Source organism: Branchiostoma floridae, chromosome 19, assembly GCF_000003815.2.
Source record: "Branchiostoma floridae strain S238N-H82 chromosome 19, Bfl_VNyyK, whole genome shotgun sequence".
In the NCBI taxonomy this organism is placed as follows: domain Eukaryota; kingdom Metazoa; phylum Chordata; class Leptocardii; order Amphioxiformes; family Branchiostomatidae; genus Branchiostoma; species Branchiostoma floridae.
The window spans coordinates 9,344,676-9,353,772 of NC_049997.1; positions in this window are offsets into that span (position 1 = coordinate 9,344,676).

Consider the following 9,097-nt stretch of genomic DNA (forward strand, 5'->3'; position numbering starts at 1 on the left):
TACGAATGATAGTTTTGTGCATGTCCAAAACTATCAGACGAACTGGGCGTATATTTTCGTTTGCCTGCGTACGTGAAACTTTCTAAAGACGATTCAGATGCGATAGAGGTGCGACTTGTGCGTGCGGCCGCGTATTGAAGAAATTAGTCAAAATGTCGAAAAATGTCAAAACGGAACTCATGCGGCATGAAAATATACGCAGGTGTAAACCCACCTTGAGAGAGAGAGAGAGACAGTGTGTGTGCGTGTGTGTGTGTGTGTGTGTGTGTGTGTGCGTGCGTGCGTGCGCGTACCCTTCTGTGTGCGTGCGTGCATGTGAGTGTGTGTTAGTGTGTGAGTGTGTGTGTGTGTGTGTGTGTGTGTGTGTGTGTGTGTGTGTGTGTGTGTGTGTGTGTGTGTGTGTAACGTTATACCTTTCCGAGCGTGCGTGCGTGCGTACGTGCGTGCGTCATTGCTTATCCGTGTGTGTGTGTGGCCCCTAACAGTATTATTTTCACCCGTTCAAGTATACACGTCCATTTTGTGGGTGAATAGTGAGTAAGAGAATAATGAATACGTGCCAACGGGAAGACGTAAAAGTATGGCGTGGAGTTTTGTTGCATCGGCCCTTTGTTCATTTTCCATGAACCCTGGAGAAATCTAAACGCGATAGCATCTGGTTTTAACGTGTTGTTGTAACGGCCATTTACAGCCCTCAATCTAAACTTTGCCGGCAGTTACTTGGTGGCGTAAGCTAGGTATCAAATAAGTGCTTACTCAATGTCAACATTGTCCAGTGCCAAAGGGACACACTAGCAATAGTCTGCAATATGCCCCAAACTTGTTATTAGAAAACTCGGTCCAAAATCCTTGGGATCAACAGCGTAGTACGTTTTATTACATTTTACAAGTACTAATATAACGCTACTTCACCTTTATCCACTTGATCTAATACCTGGTTTTAAGAACAACGGATATAGGTTACCCGTGTATACAGCTCGAGGTGAACTGGCGGTATAAATGTTTATATTGTGATATGATGTGTTGTGTTGTTGCAATTTAGATAAAGTCAAAGAACTACGATATCATTTTATCTGTCTTTCGTATCCAAACATCTTATCTATAGTTATCCAACCTCGATTTACACGTAATCTGATATAGATTTATATTACATTCATCTGTGTACGTTTCAACGCCTTGATAACGACATTGAAATCAACACCGTGTCTCCCAAACAATATAACAACACAACAATACGCCAGGTGGGGGTTCCGCGGCTAAAACGTGCCGTCACTTCTTCTGAACAAACGTAACGCGACGCGTTTACATTGTAATTTGTGGGTTAGACTGGTTACACAACTCCAGACAGAAGTAATTGTGCATGTATGTATAAACTGTAAGTGAGTTAGAGTAAACGGAAGGGGGAGTTCAAACAGCGACGGCTTGAAACACGGAGAAACATAAACATCGCAATCAAATTACTCTAACGTTACTCCGCTCTGGAGCAAAGCAGTGCATGAATATATAGCTACAGGTGGGGTCCATTGTAAAACAATTTCTTCACCACCCTCTCAGCTTTGCGTTGAAAGCGAGGCGTGTTAGCCAGAGACAACTTGTAAAGATTCTGGTCAACCAAGACCCCATAGGTAGCATTCATCACAACGTTTGCAAAGACGCGGTATTTGCAAGATAGCAGGTATGCGAGGTCGCGTCCTCCCAAGACCCTAAAGGTGTTGAAAACAGACTTAGGCACATCCGCTTTTTAGTGCCCCATTTTCTTGTACATTGCCGAATTTGCGTGGTCAGTTTTTGCGGACTGTGGCCACTTGTGTCACGCCGGATGATAGAGAACAAGACCGGTACCGGCTGGGTTTGTCACGCCCGGCTGTAGCGGTATGCTACTGTATAGACAGAGTCTTGTTGACAAGCCTGTCACCCCTCCCATGTTTACACGCTGGTCACGGGAGACACACTCCAAAGGAACGACTCTCACACCTCCAGGGTTTCTTTTCTACATGGATTCATACAAAAGTACAAAAGACTGTCACACGTATAGAGTTCTGAAGAGTATTTTGTAACTCAAAGATATACGATATTCAGATAATCATAAGTGTCTGAAATGAATGTGTTCAATATATACATCTATTGATACATTTCAACATACATAAGACACAAATACTTAAGCCCTCGACCTCAGGGGACTTATGTAATTGACTCTATGTGGACAGGTGGTCACTTCAGATTCAGATTCAATTCTTATTGCTTGTGTCAATGGGAAATTTTCTAAGAGACCACAAAAAAATGGTCACATTGGCCAGGTCTTCCTTATGTATGTATGTCGGTTTGTACAATTTTGACTGTACTTTGTGTTTTTTTTCTTCAACATGTGTGAACTTACGATATAACTTTTTTTCTCTGTGGCCACTTGAACCAATGTTGTGATACAGCTACGCTTTTTGTAGTGAAAATACAAATTGTTACATATGGGAAAATATGGTCACATTAGCCAGGTTGTCATTACATATATGTAGGGGTGGTAACTTGTACAGGTTTAAATCTAAGATATAACTTTTCCCCTGTTGCCACTTGAACCAATGTTATGATACAGCTACGCTCTCTGTGCTGAAAATACTACCACCCAATCCGACTCTTCTCTCCGAACGCGACGCGGAACTTGCGGATGGGGTATGTGGCGACATTGATGCCATGTGAATGATGAAGTTAATACAAACAAACTGGATATCTCCTCTTCAGCAAAGGAAATCGTGTTACGTCTTTTACCACGCTCAGCGCTTTTACTGCCAGCCTCGTCTACAAAAACCACAGGAATCTTTTATAAACTATCAACTATAGCAAAATAAGTACGATTAACGATGCCGAGAGTCCCCTAGAATAAAAGACAAAGCGTGTAGTTGCGATCTAGACGATAACTGCTGGCAATCGTCCAAAGAGAAATTTATCAGTTTTAAACGGTTTGCCATAGAAAGGCACCCGCCGCCATGTCACAATAGATACTAACCGCAATGCTTTTTAACGTAGTCTCCGATGTCAGGATTCACTTATTTTGAGTTATAGCTTAAGCTTTGCTCTCTTGAGTCGCTAACCGACACTTACGCTTTCTAGTACTTGGTATCAAAATAGAATTACTGCTAAGGAAATTATATGCGAACATGAGCACACGCATTCATCATTAACAAAAAAGAAAATCCACAGGGATTCCTATAATCGCTTTGTGAATTCACAAGATGGGTATGTTTTCTTAATGGATGTATCGAAATACACCTCCGCATTATCTTATCATTATCAATCAGCCACTTTCTTTTCATCAAACGAAGTCAGAGAGAGATTTGTAAACATAGCTCCTGCGTGTATCAGTACTCTTTCACGCTGTATATAGTTACTCTTCTAGCTTTTCAAATGGTGCCTATGCCAGGGAAGTTATCTATGTCTAGGTATCAAATAAGTGCCTACTCAACAATGTTGTCGACTTCAACATAGTCCAATATCAAAGGGGTTGTCGACTTCAACGTAAACCAATATCAAATGGGCATACCAGTGATAGTCTGCGATGTGTCTCAAAACGTGTTATTAGTTACAAAAATTCAGACCAAAATCCTTACTGTTTTCACACCGTTAAAACAGCGTCAATTCACCAAACAAAGCCAAGGAGCGATTTGTAAACATAGATTTTACACGTATCAGTACTCTTCCACGCTGTATATACACTCAGCACAAAAAGTTTGGAATATCAACTTTGGTATATCATATTTCCATTATTTATGCATCAATTTCAATGTATTATATATCAATAGAAAGCTTGTGTGATTTCCTTACCAATGGTATCAAACTCATTGTCATTGTTAACTCATGGAACATACACTAGGCCTGCTAACGTGAGTGGGTCACGAAAAAAAGTGCCCAAATTCCCCCGTTTCTGTTCAAAACTGTATCGTCCGGTTCAACCTTTGTTATGGCCGCGGGTGACAATGATTCAATCAATCCTTTTATCACCTAAAGTTTGGTATACAGAACATCCAAGTTTCTTTTTAGCATATCTGAGTAGAGTATTTTATGAGTGTAAATTCATGGAACGAGGACTAGGCCCGCTTACGTACAGGGGGTCCTAAAGATGAAGTGCCAAATTTACCCTACTAAAATCAATCACTCCATTCTGCTCATTTTCTTCCGTCAGTATTGACTTGTGAATGAAGGCATGTTGAATAAACAGGACATGTCAATCAAAGCTACTATTACTCTTTATTCAAGCAAAAAAACTGAATCATGTCAAGAGGTGATCAATCGAGTGCTAGCCATAAGCCGTAGGAAGGCTATTCCACCCTAAGACTGTGCTCCAGCATCCAATGGTCCTTGCTCTGTGTGGACTGGTGTTGTACTCTTGCAGAACGGCATTTGGTCCAATATTGAAGAGGTAGAATGTTGCTATTGGATGAAGGATGGTGTCCCTATATGTCACCACATTAATTTGCCTAGAATGATGACGAGTCTTGTTTACCCTAAGGTGGTTATACCGCCCCACACCATGACGCTGCCTCCACCACCAAATGCCGAAAGTTACTCTTGCCTTGTCAGCGTGCGGTTCTCCTTGCCGCATCCACGCTTTGATTCTGCCATCCAACTATCGAAAGGGCAGATGAAGTCTACTCAAGTGTACTAAAACCTTGTATGTTCTGTATACAAAATGTGAGGTGAAAAGAGGATTGATTGAACCAGTGACACACGCGCCAATATCAACAGGACGATGCAGTGTTGAACAGAAGTAAGGGAATTTGGGCACTTTTTTTCGTGACCCACCCACGTAAGCAGGCCTTGTGCTCGTTTCATGTGTTTACAATAATAATAAGTTTGATACCATAGGAAAGAAAATCACACAAGCTTTCTATTGATATATAATACATTGAAATTGATGCATAAATAACGGAAATATGATATACCAAAGTTGATATTCCAAACTTTTTGTGCCGAGTGTAGTTACTCTTCTAGCTTTTCAAACGGTGCGTGTGCCGGGGGAGTTAGGTTGATTGACGTTACAGGGTCTGGGGAAAGAGAATCAGCGACACTCCTGTCCCATTAGCCCGGCTGATGAACGACTTTACCGCCCCGCCAGCGTGTTAGGGAGAACATTAGATCACCTCAAAGGCGGGGGGGGCTTTGAAATGCCCAAATTTGCTACTGCATCCAGATACGATTAAGGACCAGATCTCATACACCATGCGATCGCAAACTCAAGACAAAAACTTGGAACAGTCCGCCAGCGTGTTAGGGAAAACATTAGATCACCTCAAAGGCGGGGGACGCTTTGAAATGCCCAAATTTTGCCACTGCGTCTAGATACGATTAAGGACCAGATCGCATGCATCATGAGATCACAAACTCAGGGCAAAAGCTTGGAATAGTCCGCCAGCGTGTTAGGGAGAACATTAGATCGCCTCAAAGGCGGGGACGCTTTGAAATGCCCATTCACACTGGTAAAATTTGCCTCTGCATCTAGATACGATTAAGGACCAGATCGTATACATCGTGAGATCGCAAACTCAAACTTGGTACGGTCCACCAGCGTGTTAGGGAAAACATTAGATCACCTCAAAGGCGGAGGACGCTTTGAAATGTTCGTTCACACCAGTAAGATTTGCCACTGTATCTAGATACGATTAAGAACCAAAACACATAATACATTCATCGTGCGATCGCAAACTCATGGCAGCATTTTTGGAATAGTCGTGCAAATGTCCTACAATATTGAAGCTGTTATTGTTCTGGAGATCACCAGTGATGTTCTTCTATATGGGGACTATATGGACGAGCGCTAGCAAGTATAGGAAGATCATGTAAAACTTATTTACTTATCAGCTTTGCAAAGACGCATCTGCTCTGTGGGATATAACAACGCAAGAATACAGGGTGTCTTTTATGTCTTTTATTTCTTTCATCGCTAGTACATATTTGACATTTTATGTATTATCATTAAGTATTATCTAGCATACATTCTAGAGGCGTGTAGCATATTTCACAGGGGAACAAAACCCAATTAACTTCGGAATCTTAGCATCGTTGATGTATTACTCGATCATGGAATAGATACTGTTCCTTTCAATAGAAAGGACCATGGTTTATAATCTTCTTACAGTGTTTCTACATTGCACCTTAATGCATTGAGATTTCAACAACCGATCTGTTTTCAGGTTCACTACGAGCGTTAGTGCTATATTGACTTGAGGAATTATTGCCGCTCTAACTTATCTCTACCATAGCCATACCGTTCGCGGGATCTAACTATTACCTCGCTTATCAACAAAAACTGTTGGAAGAAGATTCATACTAAGTATAAGTTTTAAGTATACGGGCTATAAAATATCGGCATATAAAGATACACTTTATAGTCATACAATTGGAAGTAAAATGCTATGAGTTTCCAGATTGTATCAAATGATGCGATATAAAAAGTTACAATAAACCATAAAGTTACATTAAACGGCGGTTTTAAGCTTCCAGGCACGAACTCTCCTAGCCACATAACCCCCTACTTGTGCTGTAGATCTTTCATTAACAAAACGCTGCCAGCCTGGAAAGTTATTACCCTGTTTAATGACACCTAATTACAGTAATGACGATGATATAGTGCGGATGATATTGTCCCACTGCGCACGTTCATGCTCTGTCTGCCGCGACCTTATTTGATAGTTCTTATGTTCTCAATGACAGCAGGGTCCGTATATATGTACACTCTCTGGCATTTTTATAAACCTCTGGCACCAACTTTTACAGTAGAGGCTGCGATTGCTCTGCGACTACACTGCGACTACACTGCGACTCCACTGCGATATCTAAACGACCAAAGATTTGACAGATAGCTCAACAAATTCCATAGGTAAAGAACGTCATACGTTTTGTGTGTTGAGCTGTCTTGTACATTATTCTTCTTGTCTTGCATCATCTTTCGATTATGAAATAAAGTGTTACTCAAATCCAATTTTGGTCACTGTACGGTTGCTCAGAGATCTCCATCAAGAGGACAGGAAGCCTTAAGGTGCGTTCACATTACACCTGCGTATGATTTCAAGTCCGTATGAGGTCTGTATGGAAGTTTTAGCCTTTACCAGGCTCCACAGGTTGCTGGAAAAATGATAGAAATTTGACAAACATAGACAAATAAGATGCCAGACGAGTTTGCTGGGTCGCAAATCATACTCTTCGGCCAGCTAAATCCTATGGCATCAATATTTATCAAATTTCTACTATTTTTACAGTGACATGTGGAGACTGGTAGAGACTATGAACTCCATACGGACCTTACACGGACTTGAATATACACACCTAGTACCTGTGAGCCCACCTTCACAGAGGGCTTCAATCAACATCAGTCAACCGTAGTGAAGATTACGGCGGTCCGTTCGAATTTGATGCTATGTTATTGTAGCTTATTACGTTCTGAATCATCATCGTTATTCCATCCACGGCTAGCCCTGCTGTTACCCGCGGTGTATGACGCTCAGGTGCACCTATAACTAAGCTCGTTGTGCGTAGCTATAGGGTTAGGCCATGGAAACATAATGTTGTGTTTCCTGTTTCCCTACCTACCTTAGAAAAAACTGCCGATCCTGGACTTTTTTGGTTGGCAGTGGAGTCACATAGCTTCCACTTAGAATTTTTATTCAGCCTGCATCCTATTGATGTAACACACTGCTTGTCCCATCTAATGAAGGATGAATGTATCTCTCAAATTAAGATCAAAGTTTGACATTGAAAGACAAGTATCCTCATGCATCTCAGTTTACTTTGTTCAGCTGTATTGTAATGTCTCACTAGAATTTTAGCCAACCTAGAAAAAAAGATAATCTCTACCTATCGACCCTAATATTTTTTTTTTTAATTTCAGGACTGAAACGGGAAACAGAACATATTTTATCCTAGGCCTTACTAATTAGTGTGAGGGCGGCCGGGGTGTCCATATGTGTGTCGCGATAGGGAGTGGAAGAGAACACCAGTTTTATGACTAACATCAATCAAGTCACTATCAGAACCTCCATGTCGACTCTTCCAGCCGTTCGAAGCATAAAGAACGTTGACCTTTGGTCGCCATGGTATTTTCGAATGTTCATTAATCAAGGTCATTGACCTACTCCCGCGCTTCCAAATACGGCAATTATGCAAATAAGCATAATCATTTCCCATGCGTAACCGATGAGACCAACAGAGTGTAAGGGATATACATGGAACGCCTACATTTCAAACCTTCGTTCTTTTAATTTCTGTAATCTGATTATTTTTATTTTCTAATATATTTGATAGGTTCTGTTGAACTTTTTCAGGGCCATTGACCTTAATATGATTTTTATTATTCCGTAAAAATGTTGTGTTCTTGTTTTATATGTTGAAATGACCTCTGCGTAGACAGATTGACCTTGGGGCACTCTGCCCTTATTTCCCGATGCAAATGTAATTAAACCTCGAGCGGAACGTTATTATGGTTTGATTAGAGCTTCATTTGTTTTACAGATCGTTGGGCAAAATATGCCGAGCATTGCAAACGGATCATAATACAATAATGGGATACATTATATGACTATTACAATCGTTGATATACAACCTTTGACAGCAGAATCGCTCCAAAGTTGTAAATACTAGTAACATATAATACAGCCTATACGTGGTTTCCTACCTCAGTTTGCATTCTGTGTGTGCGTTGTTGTATGGAAAGGATCGGATGTGCAAAGTTTCAATAGAACAACCAATGTATGCCTTCTAAACTATATTCGTGTACAACAAAACAATAACAAGATTACGAATTTTGTATGTTAATGGTAATTACCACACGGTATGTTAACCGTTAAGATTGATAACCCATATTAGCACATCAAGGTAAAGTACTCGTATTCGACAGCAGTACTCCATTTTCAATAATGAATTGAAATGAAAGAAACACCTTTATTGCACGTTTATGCTCTTACAAGCTTATTAGTACAGGTCATAGTGACAAATCAGAAGTACAATTACAGTGATATAAGGATGTGGCATCTTGCTACATGTACAGCTACAGTGAGTAATTCATACTACTCATTTGCATTTGCATATGGTATTTCGAGTCAGTCGAATATTTTCT